This window comes from Canis aureus, chromosome 28, assembly GCF_053574225.1.
Source record: "Canis aureus isolate CA01 chromosome 28, VMU_Caureus_v.1.0, whole genome shotgun sequence".
Taxonomy (NCBI): domain Eukaryota; kingdom Metazoa; phylum Chordata; class Mammalia; order Carnivora; family Canidae; genus Canis; species Canis aureus.
Genome location: NC_135638.1, coordinates 27,796,333 through 27,819,375, shown reverse-complemented (window position 1 = coordinate 27,819,375; position 23,043 = coordinate 27,796,333). Strand labels below are relative to the sequence as shown.

The window sequence follows — 23,043 nt, the reverse complement described above, 5'->3', positions numbered from 1 at the left end:
TCAATCAATCAAATGTCGTTAACACGTATACAACTATATATGAATTTTTTGCTTATGCTGAATACATTATCTACATAAAATTTTGCCTAAAGCACATGGATTATAAATATCTATAAGAGAGCCACCTGGGATCCCTGGGTGGCTCAGGGGTTTAGTGCCTGCCTGCCTTTGGTCCAGGGCATGATCCTGGAGACCCGGGTTTGAGTCCCACATCAGGCTCCCTGCATGGAGCCTGCTTCTCCCTCTGCCTGTGTCTCAGCTTCTCATGAATAAGTAAATAAAATATTTAAAAAAAAAAAAAAAAGAGAGCCACCTAAATGCATAATTATAAATAAACTACAAATAAAATAGATATAAAAGAAATTACAAATAAAATAAATTTTGATTTAAAATTGCTTATGTAATTAGGAGTAAGCAAAAGTTTTCACTCTAATTCAGCATATATAGTGGTTAAAGGAACCTTTTCTGGAATTAGACAGGCTGGGTCTAATTCCTGACTCTCCTACTGGAGTTAGGACAGGATAGTAAAACAGTTTTCTCATGAGTAAAATTAAGATAATAATAATGCCTGTTTCAGATAGTTGTAAAAATTTAATGAGCTAATGCTTAAAAGTCATACATTCATTATCACTTTTCAGAAAATAGAATTAATTGAAAAGGTTTAGAAATAGTATCTGCCTCAGAAAGCTTGAATTCCATAGATGAATATATCACGATAGTACCCTCAAAACTGAATTTGATAATTTTACCTCATTTTAATCCCTAAATAATGATTTTTAAAAAGCATTTACAACCTGGGTCCTCAAATCAGTCTGTATTTATACACGTTCAATCAGGTTTTAATAATGCCATAATAGCATCCAATTCCATCCTACAAGCTAATTTTCAGGTTTAGGCTGACAGCTCATATTAACACTTATTGCTCATGTGGACAATGAATTACACTGGATTAGAAATCTAATAACACATAAATACATAAACTTGATATAGAGTTAATGTGTTTTAATAGTTATAAAATATCAAATATGTGCTCTTCAAATGCTTTTTTCTTTTATTTGATTTTATTTTTATCTGTTTTCTTTTAATTTAATCTCTAGGGCTGTTTTCCTAGATGCTGGCATGCTGGTTGGTAGCATTTATGGTTATCCTCTCCTCTCGCTGGCATTTCTTTAGGATTTGGGCAAAGACCATGATCTCTATAATTTTAATAGAACATTAGCTCTTGGTATTAGGATCTGTGAAAAGCAGGGTGTAAGTCATCTCAGTCAAGGATCAGGCAGCTAGGCATAATAGTGAAGAAACACAAACACAGATACAGCAAACACTGCCAGGCACCAGGGAAACATGGAAAGGGTTGTGCAGCAGGTAGAGAAGGAAGATGTCAGAATTAAGCAAGAACTGCACATCCTCAGGTCATACACAAGAAAAGAGGGCCTGAGCCCCCGGAATGTGACAGGTAGGTAGGTGCATTCACATTAAAAAGGGAGATGTGACTTCCATTACAGTCAGAACTGAAGGCCCAGCTTTCTGGAAAGTCAGTGCAAAGCCTTACTTCCCCTTCCTATTGGGTCACTAAGCTAAGAGCCTGTCTCATTTGCTGCCATCTCATGGGAGGACAACTACACTATATTTCCAGCCCTAGTCATAGTGATTATAGCTGTTCTGTTTCCACTTTTCTTGTCATGCATTCTCCACTAGGCTCTTCAGGTTCCCACTAACCCTTTAACCTAAAATCATCCCATCTCTACAATCTTGTTCTTTCCTAGGCAAAGCCCTATAAAGTGACTTTCTTCAAAATTTGCCCATTTCGTATCCCTCTTCTTCCCAGTTTGTTGTGTGTAAGAAGGTCCATCCACTCAACAATTCAGCTAGTCTCTCATCTAGCCATTGATTCAATTAACAGAGCATAGTACAATGAGCGAGCCACCTCCTTGAGTGCTGAAGACCTACAGAGAACAACAGAAACTGTTGTTCCCTCTTGTTGTCATGGGTTACCTTCTATTGACAGGACGATAAAATAGAGATAGCAAAGGGCTGCCTAGCTTGAGGACTCAGGAAAGGCCTTATTGAGGTGGTTTATTAGCTTTCTAGGGCACTATATGAGGGTACCACAGAGAGGGTGGCACAAATATCATGAATGAACTTTCTCATGATTCTGGAAGCTAGATATCTAAGATCAAGATGTTGGCAGAGTTGGTCTCTTCTGTGGTTTCTCTCTCTGGTTTGTATGTACATTGTCTTCCCTCTGTATATGTCTGTGTCCTAAACTTCTCTTCTCATAAAAACAGAAGTCCTATTGAATTAGGGCCCACCTCCTGACCTCCTTTAACTTAATTACATTTTTAAGGGCCTTATCTACAAATACAGTCAATGTTATGGATCAAATTGTATTCCCCCAAAGTTTGTATGTTGAAGACCAAATCCACAATGTAACTGTACTTGGAGATTGGGGCTTTAAGGAGATAATTAAGGTTTAGTGAAATCATAAAGGTGAAATCAAAAATCATAATCTAATAAAATTTGTGTCCTTAGAAGAAAGAGATACTAGGCATGTACATACAGAGAGAAAACATGTGAAAACATGGTGAGAAAATGGCCATCTACAAGCCAAGGAGAAATGCCTTAGGATAAACCATACCAACCAACACCTTGATCTTGGACTTCCAGCTTTTGTAACTATGAGAACATAAATTTATGTTGTTTAAGCCACCTAATCCATGGCATTTTGTCATGGCAGCCCTACTAAACTAATAGAGTCACATTCTGAAATACCGGGGGTTAGGACTTCAAGATATGAATTTGGAGGAAACAAAATTCATAACATATCAGGTAGTTACATATGGTCTAATGAGGAGACAAAGCCAGGCTGGCAAAGAATTCTAAGTATACCAAGCAGTGAACAAAAGCTCTGAAGGCACAAGTGAGTTGCCCTCAAAGTCAGAATGGTTCATTTAGAAGTGTTGGATGCCTGGAGCAAAATAAGTCAGGGGAGAGGGTTATTAGGTGACAAAGACCAATGATAAAGCATGGCCAGATCATGTAGGACCATGAAGGATATGGTAAGAAGTTTCCATCTCATTGAAGAGGGGCAACCTTGGATGGCTTTCAGCAGATGAGTGACATGATCTGATGTTTACTTGTAAAAGATCACCTACTTCTTGATATGTAGAATGGATTGTAGATAAGCTAAAATGAAAGTGCCAAGAACAGTTAGGAAAAGATGAAAAGGGGCAACCTGAATGGCTCTGTGGTTTAGCACTGCCGTCAGCCCAGAGCGTGATCCTGGGGACCCAGGATCAAGTCCCACGTCAGGCTTTCTGCATGGAGCCTGCTTCTCCCTCTGCCTGTGTCTCTGCCTCTCTCTCTCTCTCTCTCTCTCTCTCTGTGTGTGTGTGTGTGTGTGTGTGTCTCATGAATAAATAAATAAAATATTTAAAAAAAAAGAAAAGATGGAAAGAATGTATATGACAGATAATGGACTGGGAGGAAGGACAGAGATAAGAAGAAATAGATAGATTTAAGATATCTTTTGGAGGAAGTGGCCTAGAACTTGCTGATAGATCCAATATTAGAGATGAAGGAAAGGATAGATGCACAGATTCTACATAGGTTTTTGCCCTGAGCATTTGGATGGAAATAGGAGTATTTTACTGTGATGAGGAGGACAAAGGAGGAATAGATTTGATGGAAAGGGTGAAAGAATAGCATTTGTAAATACTCCTCAGTGACTCAGCTCACCAAATCACAAGTGGTTTTGTTGTTGCTTTGTTTCCTCTTTTAGCAAACATCTAGTTCTTGAACGATGAGATGTATTATTGATGGTTGCCTTCGATAAATGTTATTTCAGTCCAAGTCTCATTTTAACTGTTCTTCCCTATTTCTTTTATTCCATGATATGCACAATCTTCTGGTGGTTTTCCAGAGGCATAATTCCCATATGTAACTTTGTTCCCGTGGAAAAGTCAGTTTTAGATCACACTGTTCAAAATAAAGTTTCAGGAATAGAAACTAGGTTTGTTTAGATAAATGCATCACATATACGAGTTTAATTGTGTATGTAAAAATTAAATATACAATGATCCTCTTCTATAGAATGCAATGGGCTTTAATAAAATCTGATGCAAAATAGCCATTTGAGGTACCATCAAGCTTATAAAAGTTTATGCCATTAAAGCATTATATAAGGCTGTTCCATATTTAAAAACTAGATGGTGATGCTCATATACATTTTCCTTAGCATCTCATTTTAATTTTCTCCTGAATTCTGAATAAGTTTTAATCTGTAGGAAAGTGGTTACAGGTCCACTGAAGGAATAGCAATCCTTTATGTTGCAGGAGACAGGGGGACCCTGAAACACAGGTGAATGATATGGTCAGATTCACATTTGACATGGACTTTTCTGGAAGCTGTGGAGGAGTGAGAGGAAAATGGAAATACTGACAGCAGGGAGGCCAGTGAGAGAGTTGTGCCAGCAGAGTGGGGCAAGGAGACACAACCAAGAAGGGATTGAACTAAGGCAGGTTGTACAGGTAAAGAGGAAGAAAACATTGAAACGCTATTTCTCACCCAGTGACCAGTTGCCAGGTTTCTAGTGTGAGTGATGGAATACGAGATAATGCCACCAACTAGAGTAGAAAGGAAAGGAAAAAGAGAGAGCCTAAGAGCCATGTAAGGGTGGCTATGTGTGATGGTTAATTTTATGTGTCAACTGGACTAGACACAGTGCCCAGATTAACCTTTATTTCTGGGTGTGTCTGTGAAGGTGTTATTGGACAAGATTAGCATTTAAATCAATGGACTCAGTGTAATAGTTTGCCCTCCCCAGTGTGGTGGGCATCATCCAATCCCCTGAGGGTCTAGATAGAACATAAGGCAGAGGAAGGAGGAATTTAAGGAATTCACCCCTTTCTTCCTGCCTCACTGAAATAATTGGGACATCTCATCTCTTCTCCTGCCCTTGGATCATCAGTTCCTCTGATTCTCAGGCCTTCAGATTTAGTCTGGATCATTCCACTGGCTTTCTTAGGTCTAGAGTTTGCAGATAGAAGATTGTGGGACTTCTTAGTCTGGATTATACACACACACACACACACACATATGCACACAAACACACACATACAGTCTCCTACTGGTTCTAGTCTCCTATTGATGACTAATACATGGGAGTGTAAGTCATTGTTTTTGAAATAAGATGAGTTGGAGGTATTTGTAAATGTCCAATAAGAAATGTTGTTAGAATCTCATGAAAGAAGTCAAGACTAGAAATACACATTTGGAATTCTGTGACTATAGAGTCTGCATCACTATAATATGAAATTGTCCACAAAGGTCAGATAGAGTTAGAGGAGTAGAGGGCCAAAGAGAGAAGAACTGTGAAAACATGAGCAATTAAATTGTGGGGAAGAGACAGCATAATATCTAGTAGCTATTGTTTTGACATATAAATACAGAATGTATAATACAGAAATCCAATTTATGAACTTCCATAATTGGAGATTTTATCATCCTGGGAGGGGAGAAGCTTTACAGTATGAAACCTGAAGATTCTGAAAGTATGATTTCAGAGACATTATCTTCAAGAAAACTTCATTTCATGTTAATTCTAACATCACTCTAATATCTGTACTAGTCTAATATAGGTGAAATAAAAGTAAAACTAAACATGCACACACACACACACACACACACACACACACACACTGCTTAAGGCAAAGTCAGCAAGCATCCAAAACTCCGCAGCAGAGACTTAACTTTCATTATTATCATTATAGTCATTTTAAAAATGTGGTCAGTGCAAAATTCCTTAAGGTGAGATGCACAGACAATTAGCAATCACCTAGATAGAGTACAAAGGAATCTGCAAATAGTTGGCAAGTTTCCAGAAAAGAAACAATGAACCAATTCTGCTAATATATATTTAACAAATTTGAAATATAAAATTATGATGTTCACAAAAATTGCCAAAATTATTTAATAATCATTTACTAAAGATTAGGCAGTTATTTTTTATCTTGGAAAACATGTATATTCTCATCATTTGCATGACAATGATTTTAACTTTTTATTTTCCTTGTTATTATTAGGTTCCTTTAAATTCTTCATTCCCAAAACTAGATTAGTGGTTCAAAATTGATTCATCAAAGCATTTAAAAGTATTAATGAAGTTGCAATGTAAATATAGTTACTCAGATTAATGTTTATAATAGTAAACAGAAATCCAGGGAAGATATAAAATGTGAATCTGAAAATATGATTATGTCATACATGCACCCAAAAAGTAAAAGTGCAACTAGAAAAATAAGATAATAAATACCTAAGAATTCCTTGTTTTACCTCTGATAGCTAGACTACTGTCTGTTATAAAACTCTGACAATTAGTGGCGTGATCATTTCATGCTATTTTCAAAGAAAACAGTTACCCTTCTAGTAAATCAAATTTTTCACAAAGGAGCATAAAATAATGCCCATTATTTGGGAATATCATTTGAAAACACCAAGTATGCCTCTAATTTTGAAAAATTTGCAAGGCCAGTTATAAGTTAGTAACAAATGATATGATATACCACATTATTCAGTCAATATGATATACCACATTAATACAATAAAGGCGAAAAAATACATGATCATCTCAAATGACATAAAAGAAGCATTTGACAAAATCTAATACCCTTTCATGATTAAAAAAAGAAACACCCAGAAAACTAGAAATGGAAAGGAATTTCTTCAACATAATAAAGAGTATCTATGAAAATCCACAGCTAACCTTACACTTGGTGATGGAAGACTGAATTCTTTCCCTCATTGATCAAGAGTAAGACAATATGTCCTTTCTTGTCACCTCTATTCAACATTACACTGGAAATACTAGCCAGGAAAAATAGGCAAAGAAAGGAAATAAAAGGCATCGAGATAGGTAAGGCAAACTATAACTATCTTTATTGGCTGATGACACGATCTTATATAGAGTAAATCTTAAATAATCTACAAAAATACAATGAGAGTGAATAAAAAAAAATAAGCAGTGTGGTAGGATACAAAATCAGTTATATTTCTATACAATAGTGATGAACAATCTAAAAGTGAAATTAAGAAAACAACTTCATTTATGATGGCATCAAAGAAAATAAAATACTTAAGAATAAATTTAACCAAGGATGGGTGACATTTGTACACTGAAAGCTATAAAACATTATTTAAAAAATTAAAGAAGATCTAACTAAATTGAAGATTATTTTCATGGGTTGAAAAGACTTAATATTGTTTACACGGCAATGAGTAACTCAAAGTGATCTACAAATTCAGCTCAATCCTTATCAATATCACAGTGGGTTTTTTTTTTTTGCAGAAATAAACAAGTTGATTCAAAATTTATATAGAAGCTCAAGGACCTCTAAAGAGCCAAAGCAATCATAAAAAAAGAAGAGGGTTGGGCAACACACTTCTCAATTTCAAAACTTACTATAAAGCTACAGTATTAACATAATTGGTACTGGCATGAAGATTAATAAATGGATCAATGGAATAGAATCCAGAGTCTAGAAATAAATTTATATACCTGTTGTCAATTGATCTTAAAAAATTGTTCTAAGACCATTCAGTGGGGGAAATAATAGTCTTTTTAACAAATGGTACTGAGACAACTGGATAGCCACCTGAAAAAGATTGAAGCTGGATACACCATATACAAAAATTAATTCTAAGTAGATCAAGAGCCTGCATATGAGATCTAAAAGTATAAAACTCTTAAAAGAAAATAGACACAAATCTTTATGATGTTTTTTGAGAATGAATTCTTGCATATGATAGTTGAAGCACATGAAATACAAAGTTTAATAAGTTGTATTATATCAAAATTAGAAACTCTTATCCATGAAAGGACACAATCAAGGAAGTGAAAATGCAATCCATAGAATAGAGAAACATATTTGCAATTCATGTAACTGATAAGGACCTAGTATTCAGAATATATAAAGATCTCTTCCAACTCAATAACAAAAAAGCAAAGAAGTCAATTTAAAAATGGACAAAGGATTTGAATAAGTATATTTCCAAAAATAATATACAAATGAGTAATAAGTATACAAAAGGCTGTTCAGCATCATTAGTCATTAGGGAAATACACATCAAAACACGGTGATACACCATTGCACAACCCTAGGAAAGGTATCATTAAACACAAAACTAAAAAAATTACAGAAAACAAATGCTGGTAGGATGTGGAGAAATTAGAACATTCATGCATCATTGGTTGGAACATAAATGAGACACTTTGGAAACCATTTGGTGGTACCTCAGAAAGTTAAATATAGAATTTCCAGATGATGCAGCAATTAACTCCTAGATACATACCCAAAAGAAATGAAAACAAATATCCACACAAAACTTACACCCAGTGTTCTAATAGTGCAATTCAAACAGCCAAAAAGTGGAACAACCCAAATGTCTATCAATCGTTGAATAGATAAATAAAATATGGTACATTCATTAAATAAAATAGTATGCAGCCATAAAAAGTACTGATACACACTACGCAACATCGATGAATCTTGAAAATATTGCACTAAGTGAAAGAAGCCAAAACAAAAGGCCACATATCATATAATCCCATTTTTATGAAATGTTCAGAATAAGAAAATACAGACAGAAAGAGACTAGTGGTTTCCACATACTGGGGGAAGAGGGAATGGTGAGTTACAGCTTAGTGAGTACACTGAGGGTTTCTTTCTGGGGTAATAAAAATGTTCTGAAATTAGTGATGATGGTTGCATAACACTGTGAATGTACTAAAAGCCACTTAATTGTACATTTTTAAATGATAAAAAATGAATTTTATCTTATGTGAATTTTACCTCTATATAGAAAAGTGGGTGAAAACAGAATGAAGCTACTGCCAATATCCCTGTCCAATTAATGTTTTTAATGTTAATGAACTGAAGGGGGATGAAAGACAAAAGGGTCATTTTCTTATGTGTAGCATATATGTTACTTTAGAGTAGATAAAATCATAGATGTACACTGTACAAATCAAATTTCAGCACATGCATGAAATGTAAATGATGAAAGAGAAGTGCTTGTTGATCTTTATCAGTGAAAATCCATGCTTCAGGAAAAAGAGAAGGAATTTTATGTTTAGCTAATGCCTACTGTGTGAGCTCTGATAAGAAAAACACTGAATTTGAATTCTAAGTCTTGTCCCCTGTGTGATAAGATGCAAATAAATGGAGTATCCTTGCCAATCAAAGTGTGGTCCATGGCAAAACAGCACCAAGCACCACCTAGGACACTCATGGGCCATACTTTAGACCTGCTGAATCAGAATCTACATTTTAACAAGATTTCCAGATGATTCACATGCACATAAACTCTGCTCTAGATCAATGTTCCTCATTGTTACTACATAAATGCTAAATTTTAAAACCCACACTTTAACATTTTAGAGTCAGTGTCCTTCTACTACACCAAGCAGACTCTCATTAAAGGTTAAAATGAAACAACTTCCCCTCATACCTTTCTTGTCCTCCCCTAGCTTTCCCAAATACAGTTGAGTAGAAGATAACAGTTAAGAGGGAATAAGGAATTGTCACTTATTCCTAAACAATGTATTTGCTTATTTCATACATGTACTAAGAGATACATCTTCAACAAGATGAAATTAGAGTTGAAATGAAAGATTTCATTTTAGAAGAAAGCTTATTTACCATCCTGGATGTGTGTGTTTAGATGTGTCATCAACTTGTTACTAACTCCTATATTCATAGCTGTCCCATCTATAATCATCTCTTCCATAATCTCTCCACAGTTAAGAAATATTCATTAAAATAACATATAAATTTCTTCTTTGTTTTTCATGATGAATTTTTTCATCACAGACCATACCACTGAGTAACTTCCAAATTCCTTTTTCTTTCTTACATGCTGTCTCAAATTGTACTATTCACCCTTTTTTCCTCTATATTCAGACTTTTTAAAGATATTTTCCTTTTCCCCCTTTCCCCTCCTTTTCCTTTGTTCCATCAAATACTATCATCACTATATCACAGTTTGATATTTTTAAAAGCTTAAATTTAACATATGCACCTTCTTTTTCAGGCAACTGTACCCTTTTACTTCACAGTGGTTTATAGTTAACAAAAGGTTATCATCCATTGTACCATTCAAGACTCAAAACAAACTTATGAAATAGATAGAAAAGACATTTTACTTCAGTAACAGCTCAGGAGTCAAGATGCAGTTTATAGTAGTATCATAGGAGGGGGAAAATCCAGATCATTAGTCATGTAAAGAGAACTACAACTGTCAGTCACATGCTTTGTATGCACTACTAGGTAGTACCAACTAAGAAAAGGGCAATACAATTAATAATTTTGTTTTTAAAAAATGCACCAAGGAAGTATTTGAACATAATGTATTGGAAACTCTGCATTGAGCACTCAAGATAAAACCTTCACCTGAGACTGGAAAATCAAAACGTCAGTCAAAGAGAACGTATATAGAAAACAATAAAAGGAATGCAAACACAAAAATATATCATCTGAGGTAAGTTAGGATTTGTCCCAAGATGAAGGAACTGCAAATCAATAAAAATTCCATGTGATTCAACAAAGCAGTACATTTTCACAAAGGGATGACTTTATAAAATCCTTGCAAAAGAATGCAAAAGGATCTAAGAGTCAGAAACGAGATAAAAGCACTAGAGAAAAAGAAAGAAGCTAATACTCTGAACTCATAGCTCAATGTATGTCCTTCAAAACAATCCCCAGCAATTGGGAACTGCCAGTCCTGTGGACTGATGGCATTCAACAGATATTTCTTGACTAAGCCATATTCTGATTATGGTTAGCAATTGTAATTAGGAAGGAAAGGGGACAGGGAAGGAAGACTGGGGAATAAATGAAAGGTAAAAGAAAAAATGAAAGAGCAGAGGGGAGGAAAGGGAAAGGGAAGGAGCTAACCCATGGCAAAAAGGAAACAGCTTAATGATTAGGAAATCAAATGGCACCCAACCAACTGTCCTTGAAAATGAATAAAGTTAAAGTGGATCACAAAGGTAAGAATTTATGTGAGGAAAATAGAGTGGGAACAATAAAGGGCTCTCATCATGACACCAAAACCAGAAATCACTCTCACCAAGAGAATGTCTAAGTAACTCCACTTTTAGTCTCATGGTGTCCTGTTAAGACCACTTAAAGAGTACATCACGATAAATGCCCTCGGCAATTGAAATGGCCCTTAGCCTTGTGGGAATCAATCATAGGTACTCCTTAGAACCCCCATAATCAAAGTAATTCCAGGCTGGCTGTCTTTACAGTGGCCATTATGATATACCACCGGCATGTTGAGATAGTTAAGCTCTGTTTGCAACACAAACAGTTGGCTAAGAGCTAGTATACTTAAGTTCAATCCAAGTGAACCTCGATGACATTTGGAAAGGATCTAATAACATTCAACCGACACTCTAAAAGCAACTTCCACAAACAATCTATCACTTCTAGACAAATCACTACTTGACAAATCAAAGTATTCTCCTTTTAAGTAAAGCTAAATGAGTACTATGTTGTAACCAGAATTCCACATGTCAAGGAAAATGTGAATTGAAGGAATGAGTCAAAAATATAATTTTTTTGCTTCCATTTTCCAGCTTTCTTTAGTTTTGAAAGGGAGTTAAGATGATAACTATGCTGCTATTTTAGTAAAAATGTCCACAACACTATTTTTTCAGGAAATTTGCAAACTTCATAATGAGAAATTATTCTGTTTGGAAATAGATCTTTGATCAAATTGGAACATTAAATAAAATTTTAACTTTTTAAGAATCAGGATTAAAAAACTCATATTCATTAATATGAAGATATTAAAAAGATAAATTTTGCCAAATGATATTTGAATTGTAATGTTATCCTCAGATTTTCAAGGTTTATCTGGGTACCATTTCTATTTCTCTGAGAATCATTCACATTTCTACCTAAAAATCTTTTTCTCCTCATATAAATTTTATAAATGTATTATGTTGAACCATGCAAAGATTTCAGCTTACCCTTCAACAGTTAGTACTTCTCTTAGTAATTATAGATGGTAAGAGCTCAGTTTTGTTTTGTTGTTATTGTTCTTGTTTTTGATAACAACTGTGGTAAGAGCCTCCAATTTTGTTCTTGATTTGAAACAAGGAGTTAAGTCATAGTTCTCAACCCTGGTGCACACTAGAATCATCTAGGAGCTTTAAAATACACGATACTCAGGTCCCATCCCAAAGATTCTGTAATTATAATTGATTTCCAATAAAATCTGGGTACCAATAGTTCTTGAGCTTCTTTAAATGATTTCAGATTGCACCTAGGATTGAGAAACACTGGTTAAATAAAGCAAAGTCTGGAGGTTCCTTTTTTCCTTCTGATAATAATCACCATAAAAGTATTTTAGTCTAGAAAAATTAGAACTCAGGTCACTAACTTGTATAAGCCTTAAAGAACACATAACTGAAAAGAAATATACCACTATAAAAAAAGAAATATAAAATATTATTATAAAATTTTCAGTAGGTAAAAGAACTTTCAGTAGATTCAGAATGAATTCGTATAGAACTAATATGTTGAGACCTATCATAGCTAGCTCCAAACAAAACTGTAAAACTGACAAAGCAAGTCTTTAGTGCCTACTCCCTTCTGTCTTCACCTCCATATTTGCCTTCCCTCTTAGTTCTCAAGACTAGATTCATCATACAAGGCTTCTCTAGAGAGCTAAGGTCCCATGAAAGATTTCCAGAAGAAAAACAAAAATGACTCCTTTGGAGTCAAATATTTATTGTTTATTGCACGCCCGATAACATTATGGCAATAACAGTGCAAACAAATAGGAGTACAATGAATAAAAACACATTACGAGATTAAATATTTGTGCTTACTTTTAAATGTGGACATATGTGTCTCTTGTGGTACTTCATCCAGAAGTTTCCTTGAAGATTATCTTGGCTATGAAGGAAAAAAAAATCTCGTTAGTTTTTAAATAGGGCAATAAAACATAGTGTTTGAAATTTGGCCGTGCCACTTTTTAACCCTGGGAAAGATACTTAACCTTTCTAAGCCTCAACTCTAGAGTGGAGAAATAATAAAATATAAATATTAGACAGAATAATACATACAATATAAATAGCATATGGAAGTCTTTGGTAAATATTAGCTGTTATTACAATGAAAATCGCTATTTTAATTTTACTATTTTCTTAAGAAAACATTCTCTCATTTCAAGATTATGTTTAAAGTTATTTTATATGGATCTTTGATTTTCCAAAGCACTTTTACTCATATATTTTCATATTACATTTGGTGAAGACAGTCATTGGAAAACCAACAGCAGTTTTCTTAAATCATAATGGATTTATTCTATATAGTACTTAGTGATCAAAATAAAACATGTGGGTGAAGAATCTCGTCAGAATCACTTGAAAACTCTTTAAAACACAAATTCCTTTGCTACCCACAGATCAACCCAATACTAATCTCAGATTCTCTCCACTTTCCTCTTTCTTGTTAATAATCCCATCTGCTGAGTTTTAAAGACACCTGTTGTTATCTAGCACTTCTTGAAGATATGATTATATCATCGGCATTCTTTCCTCAGCCCCATTTTTAGTCAATTGTAATATCCTATCAATTTCACTTCCAAATTGTTCTTTCATTTTTCTTTCTCTTTTGCCTTTCCAAGTCCATGACTCCAGACCAAGTTCTATTAACTACCATATGAGTCTCTGCCCCAGCCAATCCATTTTATTCGTAGCCACCGATTTAACTTTCATAATGAAAAATCTAGAGTATGTTACTTACTTGATTAAATATATTAAATACTTTTCCACTCCTTACAAAAAAAAGCCAGCATGACATTTTTAGCTAAATGAGCGTTCAAGGATTTCAATGAGAGGACTTCCATCTGTTTTCAGGGCTTTATTTCACACTTACTCCTTTTCACCTACCATAATTTTCAACTGAAAGGGAACAGAAGTTCTCCTATAAACAAGACTCTTATATTCTGGCCCCTGTCTCGTTTATCAGGTTGATGCCCACCTGTCTGATTATACCTTCAGGCAAATGAGAGTTGGGAAATCTTATGTTTCAGGCCTTTAGAAGCAGAGGCAGAGGCAGGGCAGAGTAGGGGAGGCAAAGTTTTGAGAATAAAGGTCACCAAATGTTTGGAGGGGATATTAGCAATTTGAATGGCTTAGGTGGAAACAGAAAATCCTTGTAGATATAAATGGGATAGCAACCTAGGTGAGAAGAGAATAAATAACCGAAGTGGAGGGTGGAGGGTTAAAACCTGGAGAAATTCCCCCAAGTCACATCCTAGGACTCTTGTCAGTTCCTTTGATCTCGAGCCCGGGTGGGAAGAAAGATGTTAACACGGCTGCTGCCTTCTGTAGTCTGAACTTTTCCTTTTTTAATCATTCCAATTTCTTGCCATTGACATCATGCCTATTAGTCATAACTTTTAGCACATGTTACCACCAAGAAGCCTTCCCAATATCTCCCACAAAAGCTATCATTCCTTCCTCTGAATTTTCATAGCATGCTGTCTTTACTTTCGTGTCGCATTTGATGCTTCCTGTTTTACTATGACTTTTGAGGACAGGAATCATGTATTTTTCATTCTTGACTCTGCCCCATCACAGTCTGGCTGTTAATCACCTAAGAAGCTTTCCCTGTTTATGTATGTGTGTGTCGTGTCTCTTCCTTCCTCCTCAGCATCTCCATTCACAAATAAAGAAAATCAGGTCAACGGACATTAAATAATTTGTCCAGGGGAATAATCACCACGATATCTGACTTGCCTAATCATTCTATACTAGAGGACTCTCTTTCACTCAGTCTTTTGTAAATCTGTAATATTTCTCAATAAATGGAGTAACTTTGAAGTAATTTTCAAAGTGATTAGGATAGTCAATCAGTCTATCTGTGGATATGAGGAATTTCTACCAACCTTAAGAATAATTGAAGAAATATTTCTTATGAAATCAGATAGCTATAATAACATGAACTTTTTTAAAATTTTAGGGGATCCCTGGGTGGCTCAGGGTTTAGCGCCTGCCTTCCCCTGGAGTCCCGGGATCAAGTCCCACATCGGGCTCCCTGCATGGAGCCTGCTTCTCCTTCTGCCTGTGTCTCTGCCTCTGTGTGTGTGTGTGTCTCTCATGAATAAATAAATAAAATCTTAAAAAAAAATTTTAAAACATGCATAATACATTTTCAGTTCCACATAATGTCAGCTGCATCTAAAACCAAATGTTAAAAACCTGCTTTGCTTTTTCTTACTAATTCTTGCCTTATGGTTTCTAAAACCCCATGACAGGTCTAGTGGTCTCTCTCCCAGGAGCAAAAGCAGACCCAATTCTCTTCTCTTAAATACTCTCTTGGTTTAACCATCCATCAGCTACAGATTTGTTCTTCTCCTTTACATGCTACTATTTCATGAAACAGTCCCACCATCCAATAAAGCCATTTGTACTGACAGGTTCTGCTTATCTAAGGAGTGAATCATCAGTTGGTTTCTGAAGTTCTGAATTAACAGAGCCTAGTCTAGGCAGTGTCATTAGTAGTAAATGAAGTGATGATGCCAGAGGCAGACTGAGAGGACCAAGAAGGCAGAAAGGACTGCTCTAGCCTTGCTAATATTAATAAAAGCATTGCTACTGAGGAAAGCCACAGGTAAGAATGAAGCATAACAGTGCTAATATTTTGGAAGTTGCAGTATTGTGACTTCTAAAAAATATATATTTTCATCGTTCTGATGACCAAAATATATTCTTCATACATATTTGTCTTCCTCCAAAGGAAGGAGTTCACAGCTCCTAAAATGTTTGGAATCCTTTATGATAAGGGTGATTCACGTGTCTTTTGTTAATGAAGATGGCTTTTGGACCCCTCCTCCGGGGAGAAGAGAGGGGCTGGAGGTTGAGTCAGCCAATGGCCAATGACCAGTTGATTGTTAATATACAATGAAGTCCCCATAAAATCTCAAAAGGAGATCTTCCTTGTTGGTAAAGGTGTGGTGTCACAGGGGGAGGAGCACTCCTGGAGAGAGCAGGGAAGTTCTGTGCCCTTTCCCTATATCTTACCTAGTGTATCTCTTCATTTGGACGTGGATTCATATCCTTTATCACATCCTTTAATAAACTGGTAAATGCAAATAAGTGCTTCCCTGAGTTCTCTGAGCTGCTCTAGCAAATTAATCAAACCTAAAGGGAGGACATTGGAACTTCCAGGTTGTAGCCTGTTGGCTGAAAGCACAAGTCACACAGCCTGGGGCTTGCCACTGGCATCTGAACTAGGAGGGTAGAGGGCAGTCTTGTAGGACTGAACCCTTAACCTCTGGAAACTGATGCTGTCTCCAGATAGATAGTGTCAGAATTGAGTTGAATTCCCTGATACCTGGTGTCCTATAATTGGTGTTCTGGGACTGAGAACCCCCCAGATTGGAACTGCATCTGGGAACTTCTAGAAGAGAAGTGGATTTAATTTGATATAGGTCAGCTTTCCTAAGGTTTACATCAGGAATTCCACGAGAAATAATGTTAACAACCTATGAAGTGTTGCATATCCTGGAAAATTCACAAAGCATCACGTTTACACATTAAAAGCTCTTAGTGGGGTGCCTTGGTGGTTCAGTCTGTTAAGCATCTGACTTTGCCTCAGGTCATCATTTAGGGAATCTGGGTTCAAGCACCACATCTAGGCCTCCCTTCTTAACAAGGAGTCTGCTTCTCCCTCTCCTTCTGCCTACGCCCCTCACCCTGCCCATGCTTGCGCATTTTCTCATGGTCTCATAAATAAATAAATAAATAAATAAATAAATAAATAAATAAATAAATCCTTTAAAAAAAAAGTTCTCAGTAATTAATATTGTTTAATGCAAGGTCCTTCAAACATAATCTACTGTAGAACCCTCTTTCTGATAACACTTCTGATGTATATACTCCAAGGAAGACTACTTTGGGAAATGCTATCTAGCTTGTCATACTTTTAAATTATTGGATTAAAAAAAATGCTGAAACTTATAGAATCAAGACCATGATTTGCATTACTCCAATTATTTTATATGAGTAATTTGCATTACTCATTATTTTATAAAAGACTGAGTGCTCCCTATAAGTGCAGTACTGAGAAGCATAACACAATGCATGTAAAAAAGTTGGAAGCCTTTATTTGTGAAAATTGTATTTTTTTTTGGTTAAGATTTCATTTATTTATTCATGAAAGACACAGAGAGAGAGAGAGAGAGGCAGAAACACAGGCAGAGGGAGAAGCAGGCTCTGTGCAGGGAACCTGACATGGGACTTGATCCTGGGTCTCCAGGATCAGGCTCTGGGCTGAAGGCAGCACTAAACTGCTGAGCCACCCGGGCCGCCCAGAAAATTGTATTTTTAAAATAAAACTTTAATCTGTTTCATAGTATAAAAGAGTCTTCTTTTCTCTTCTTCTCCCCAAACTGTCCCAACATAAAGAAAATTAATTTCATTCTTGTATTTTCAAAAGCCATATTTGCTTTTTTGTGTCTATTTTCATATGGAATTTAAAGTATACATTCTGCTGTGAGCCATGAAACATTTTACAAAGTCACATGTTTTATTACACCAAAGCCATAATGAATATTGGCAAAATAAATAAGTTTTTTTTTGTAGTACAAAACTTGCTAACATTTTAAAACTAAAATCATCCTTTTTAATGTTCATTGTTTGTTTGTTTTCACTCTTACGTTGTACCACAAAATGAATTTTTTTGTAAATTTTTTCCTAAGATTCATTCAAAACAAAAAAAGACAAACTAATAGAATTAAGTGTCTGGAATTGGTGGCACTGTGACTAATAATACATATATATATAGTTTTTACACTCCCATTAGATATAGATACAGTCATAATACAATAGTCATAGTTCCTTGTTATGAAAGAGAATAAAAATAAAACAAAAGTGAATGAATTTCAGTGATCCAAAGATAGATATATAACAAGAAAAGCTTATCATAAACTCTATATACCATCTGAGAATTCTGTTTGAAAGTTATTCCTTAAATCAAATAAATCTCATTTTATACATGGATCTATTGTATCTAATCATTATACCACTTTGGACTGTTTCACTTGAGGCGATTAATATCTTTAAAATCAGTCAATGCTGCCAGTTTGGGAAATAACATGAAATATTATTGTCCCAAACATGAAGAGCTACTGAATCAAAGTTGAGTCTTATGTTTTACTTACATCTAATAATTAATTGTAGATAGGCAATAATAGTCCAGAAAAATCTATCAAATACTACTTTTTTTTTTCATTTAATCATAGATTCAGTCCTCTAAAATTGTAATATAATTCTCATTTGACAGGTGGGAAAACTAAAAGTAGAAATAAGGTGACCAAATACCTAATCAGAAGCAGAATCAACCAAGAAATGGGATCCAATTGGGCTATACGGGTACCCAACCTTTCTTCTTTAATTCACCAATTCAGTTTAGGAATATATGAGGCCAGGGACGCCTGGGTGGCTCAGTAGCTGAGTGTCTGCCTCCCGCTCAGGGCATGATCCTGGAGTCCCTGGATCAAGTCCCACATTGGGCTCCCCATGGGGAGGCTGCTTCTTCCTCTGCCTATGTCTCTGCTTCTCTCTCTCTCTCTCTCTCATGAATAAATGCATAAAATCTTTTTTTTAAGAAATATATGAGGCCAAATAAGTCATTTGATGAAGAATTGTTCTAAGTAAAATGCTTCCAGAACCCAAGGGATATGGCAGGTCGTGTGAAGTTAAAGAGCTATGATATGTTGGCAAATCGAACTCCAAAAGAAAAAAAAAAAAAGAGCTATGCGACTCTGGGCAACTTCCTCCAAGCCTTTTTTTTCATGCTTAGGCATTAAATGAGATGTTGCATTAGTATTCAGTTTTTTGTTTTGTTTTGTTTTGTTTTAATTTACTAGAGACACAGAGAGAGAGAGAGAGAGAGAGAGAGAGAGAGAGAGACAGGCAGAGGGAGAAGCAGACTCCGTGCAGGGAGCCCGACGTGGGACTCGATCCTGGTTCTCCAGGATCACGCCCTGGGCAGAAGGCTGCGCTAAACCGCTGAGCCACCGGAGCTGCCCTAGTGTTCAGTTTGTACAGGGCATCTAACTAATAAACAAATGTTTACAGTTGCTATTATTAGAATTCCTCTTGGGTGAAAGGATTATTCCAGAGTAGATAATTAAAATTTGATTAAATTTAAAAAGCTCCAATCTATTTTCCCCAGTTTGATTTCTACCTGTTCCACTGTGTACAACATAAAAATATTTGTTTCCTCCAAGCTTTTGTATTTATTTTGAATGCTCTTAAGTTAATGCCTAATTATATGCCGTATGTATCATTTCACAGGCTGCACAATTTGCTACTTTCATCCATTTGCTCCATTTGTTAAAGTCCTACACATCCTTGAGGGTCAATATCAAGCCCTGTATTTTTCTTGAGGCTTTCTTAAATTCCCCCAGTTGGGACTGTTGTCTCTTTCTCTCATGGAATTCCATTGCATCAGGCTTTCTATTATTATGATGTGGTTATCTCTTTCATTAAATTCTGAGTTTGTATAACCCTAAAGACAGAGACTACATACTGTTGTTCTCCCACTGTACTTACCATTGGGCAAAAAGTAGATAGGTTAAAAAAAATTGTTGAATCCCATTTAAATTGCTTATAATTTGCATATAAAAATAGTATTAAGATGTTGTACAAAAAAATAAAGATGTTGTACATATCTCATTTTCACAAATGAATCATCATTTCCCGATGAGCAACAACTATTCTGTTACTTCTTTGTGTCTGATAGTAGCTAACATCATAAAAAGAATAAATATCAACTGGATGATTTAATGATTTGTTTTTTATTATGTCCATGAGAACTTAATAGGCACCTATGGCCGGTGAGTAATTATACTTTCTCAAGTTTATTCTGCTCCCCCACATATTAATTTCATGCTTTCTCTTCTCAAATTTCCAACAGCTACAGCCTCCACTCTTCTCATGCTCAGTATCAGTCCTTGCTCTCTATTTCACTGAGAAAACGGAGGCATTCCGCATTTTCATTACTACATCCTCCATCCACCTACAGTTGTGCCCTCAATTCTGCTTTCTTTCCTGTTACTATGGATAAGCTGTCTGCACATCAAACAATCCTATTTCTTTTGCCAATCAAGAACATTGCTCCAGAAATTCTCCTCTCTTGTGTTAACATTTTTCCCTCTCTACTGAATTATTCCCATCAGTACATAAATATGCTGTAGTTCTTCCCTTTTCAAAACAAAACAAAAAAAAGCTACTTAGTCCTATTTCTTCAATCACCTAAGACCTACTTTTCTACCACCCTAAATAGCAAAATTCTTTGAAAGATTTTTATATCTCAACCATCACAATTTTCTCTCCACTCTTACTTAAACCCACTCTATGAGACTTTTATGTCCAACTCTCTTCTGAAACTCCATAATGTAATGCCATACTTGACCTCTCCTCTTTGAAACACTTTCTTCACTTGGCTTCCTGGGCTCCAACCTCATCTCCTAACTCACTCACTGTCACTTCTTTTCCACCTCTTTTTCTTATTCTTTCATCTCCCAACTTCTGAACATTGGAGTGGATCAAGGCACTGTTCTTGGTTGTTCTTTCTTCTCTATCTAGACTCACACATTAGCTTATCCATCCAATGTCAAGACTTTATGTACCATATGTATATCTTAAAAACTAACAAATTTATATATCCTACCTAGACTCCCCTGAATTTCTATACTCTTCTATCTTGCTCATATATTTGCTTTTGATGGTTAAATGGCATCTCAAATAAACATGTTAAAAAACAAACCTGCTCCACCCTCAAACCTGATTTTCCTAGTCTTTTCTATATCAGTTGATGGAAATCCAATATTATTAGTTCCTAAGTCCAGACAGCTTAGAGAGTTATCTTTAATTTGTTGTTTTCCCCTATCCTTCACACCAATTCAATAGCAAATCCTGCCAGTGGCGCATTCAAGATGTATCAATCTTTTGCCATCTACACTGCTATCACTCTTTTCCAGACTACCATCATTTCTCACTTGGATTATTCCAATAGCTACTGAATAGGTCTTTTTGTTTCCATCACACTCCCTGAAGCCTATTCTTGACATAGCACTAGACCAGTCCTGCTAGAACATAAGTCAAATTATGTCTTTGCTCTGCTCAAAGCCTTCCAATGACTTACCACCTCAATGAACATAAAAAACACAAATCATTCAACAGCCTATGACACGATCTTTGCCATACTCCCCTACCTCTGTCCTCTGACCTGATCATTTACCTCTGACCCCCAACCACTTCAATTATCCTGATCTCCTCATGATTCTCCTACCAGACAGACTGCCCTGTCCCAGGGCACCACTCCTATATCCCCACTGCTTACTTCTCCACAGTATTTAACACGTGCTAACATATTGCATCATTGACCTACTGTGTTTATTGGTATTCTCTCCCTTTACATTGTAAACTTCAAAAGGGCAGAATTTGTGCATTTTGTTCAGTGTTTCCTACTTAGTAGATACCTAATAAATGTTTGTTGAAAGTTTATTTACTTAAAGTTTAGTAAAATGGGTATTTCTTCAAATTGAAATATGTTTGCCAGTGAGATTTATGTTGCAATAATATTTAGATAAAATAATAGGCAAAATGGTGTTATAATTTCTTATTAATTAAAAGTGTAGAGGAAATAGGACTAGATTGGGGATAAGTTTATTTTGTTTTTTAGGCAGTTCTGCCAGTAAAACCCCTGTGGCTTCTAAACTTCCATTTGTGTTTGAAATATAAAAGTAATAAAAGTAATAAAACTAAATTTCTCAGGGTAGTTGTGAGAATAAAATCAGATGATGAATTCAATCACATTTTCATTCAAGTGCAACAGGCATTGTTCCAGGTATCAATGCGAAAGCATTTTGTAAATGTAGAAAGCCCAATGTAAATATAAGGAAATACTATTTTCAATAGGAAAAAAGTTTTCAGTTGAGCAATTCTGAACTGCAATGCATATTTAAAAATGATTACAAATGTATATATATTATCTCTAAACTATAAAAATTGGAATATAAAGCTTTTATTAGTGAACTTTTACTAATCTTTTGAAAATATTCTGGAAAACTGAAAACATAAAACTACAAAGACAAGTGATTTGGGCATGTTTTACTCACCAAAATAAAGTTTCAGTAAATTGGTAACTTTCTTTTTGAATTAGCTAAACCTTAAACTAAACTTAAAAGCCAGCACACATAACTAATGCAAAACACAACAACAAAATAAACTCATGGAGCTCTTGAACTGAAAAATCTAAATTTTCCATAGATTTGGTTAAAGCCTCATATTCATGCCCTAAGTCATATAATTATGAGATGATTTTTCATAAGTTGGGAATCTAGCCTATTGTTTTCAGCCCCCATACTCAATCAGGAAGACTTCTGATTGTGGCAAAATGTGACCACCTTAAGCCCTTCCCCCCACTTTTATATCATTTGGGTCAAACAGGATGGAAGTTTACAATCTTTTGAATTTGTCTAAATGTCAACTCAAGTGGACACATTTTGCTTTACTAGTTTCCATTACTGTAATGACTAGAAATAACTTTAATGAGATTTGAAAAAATTCTTTAAGTGATTATATTAAAATTGATCCTGCTGATCCTTTTTAATTTACAATGACATTTATACTCTAGTGATATGTCTGTCTATAGCACTCTTTAATTTATTATTTACATGAAAACTGAAAATGTTAAGGTCTTCAACCAAAATATTAAGTTCCAAAACTGAATGCAAAAAAAAAAAAGAAGAAGAAAACTATGAAATTCACACCTGCATTAAAAGAAAAATTTTCAGCAATTTTTAAATTTATATAGGGTGAAGACATTGGCTCTGGTTTTTTTACATATCACAATACATGAGGTTACTCAGTAATCTTTAAAAAAATCATTTTAAAATCTTGCTACTCATTTTATTAAACAAAATGAAAAAGAACACAGGAAAAGTGAGTATCT

The 23,043-nt window shown here is 35.2% G+C and overlaps 1 long non-coding RNA gene across 11 annotated transcripts in view; it reads right to left on the bottom strand.

The window, feature by feature from the left end:
• The window catches only part of LOC144300581 (uncharacterized), a 264,995-nt gene that overhangs the window by 239,593 nt on the left and 2,359 nt on the right, over positions 1-23,043 (bottom strand). For all 11 annotated transcript variants that reach the window (XR_013367316.1, XR_013367323.1, XR_013367318.1 and 8 more), the window contains exon 2: positions 12,900-12,966. This is a non-coding gene — a long non-coding RNA (uncharacterized LOC144300581). The remainder of the gene's footprint in view (positions 1-12,899; positions 12,967-23,043) is intronic.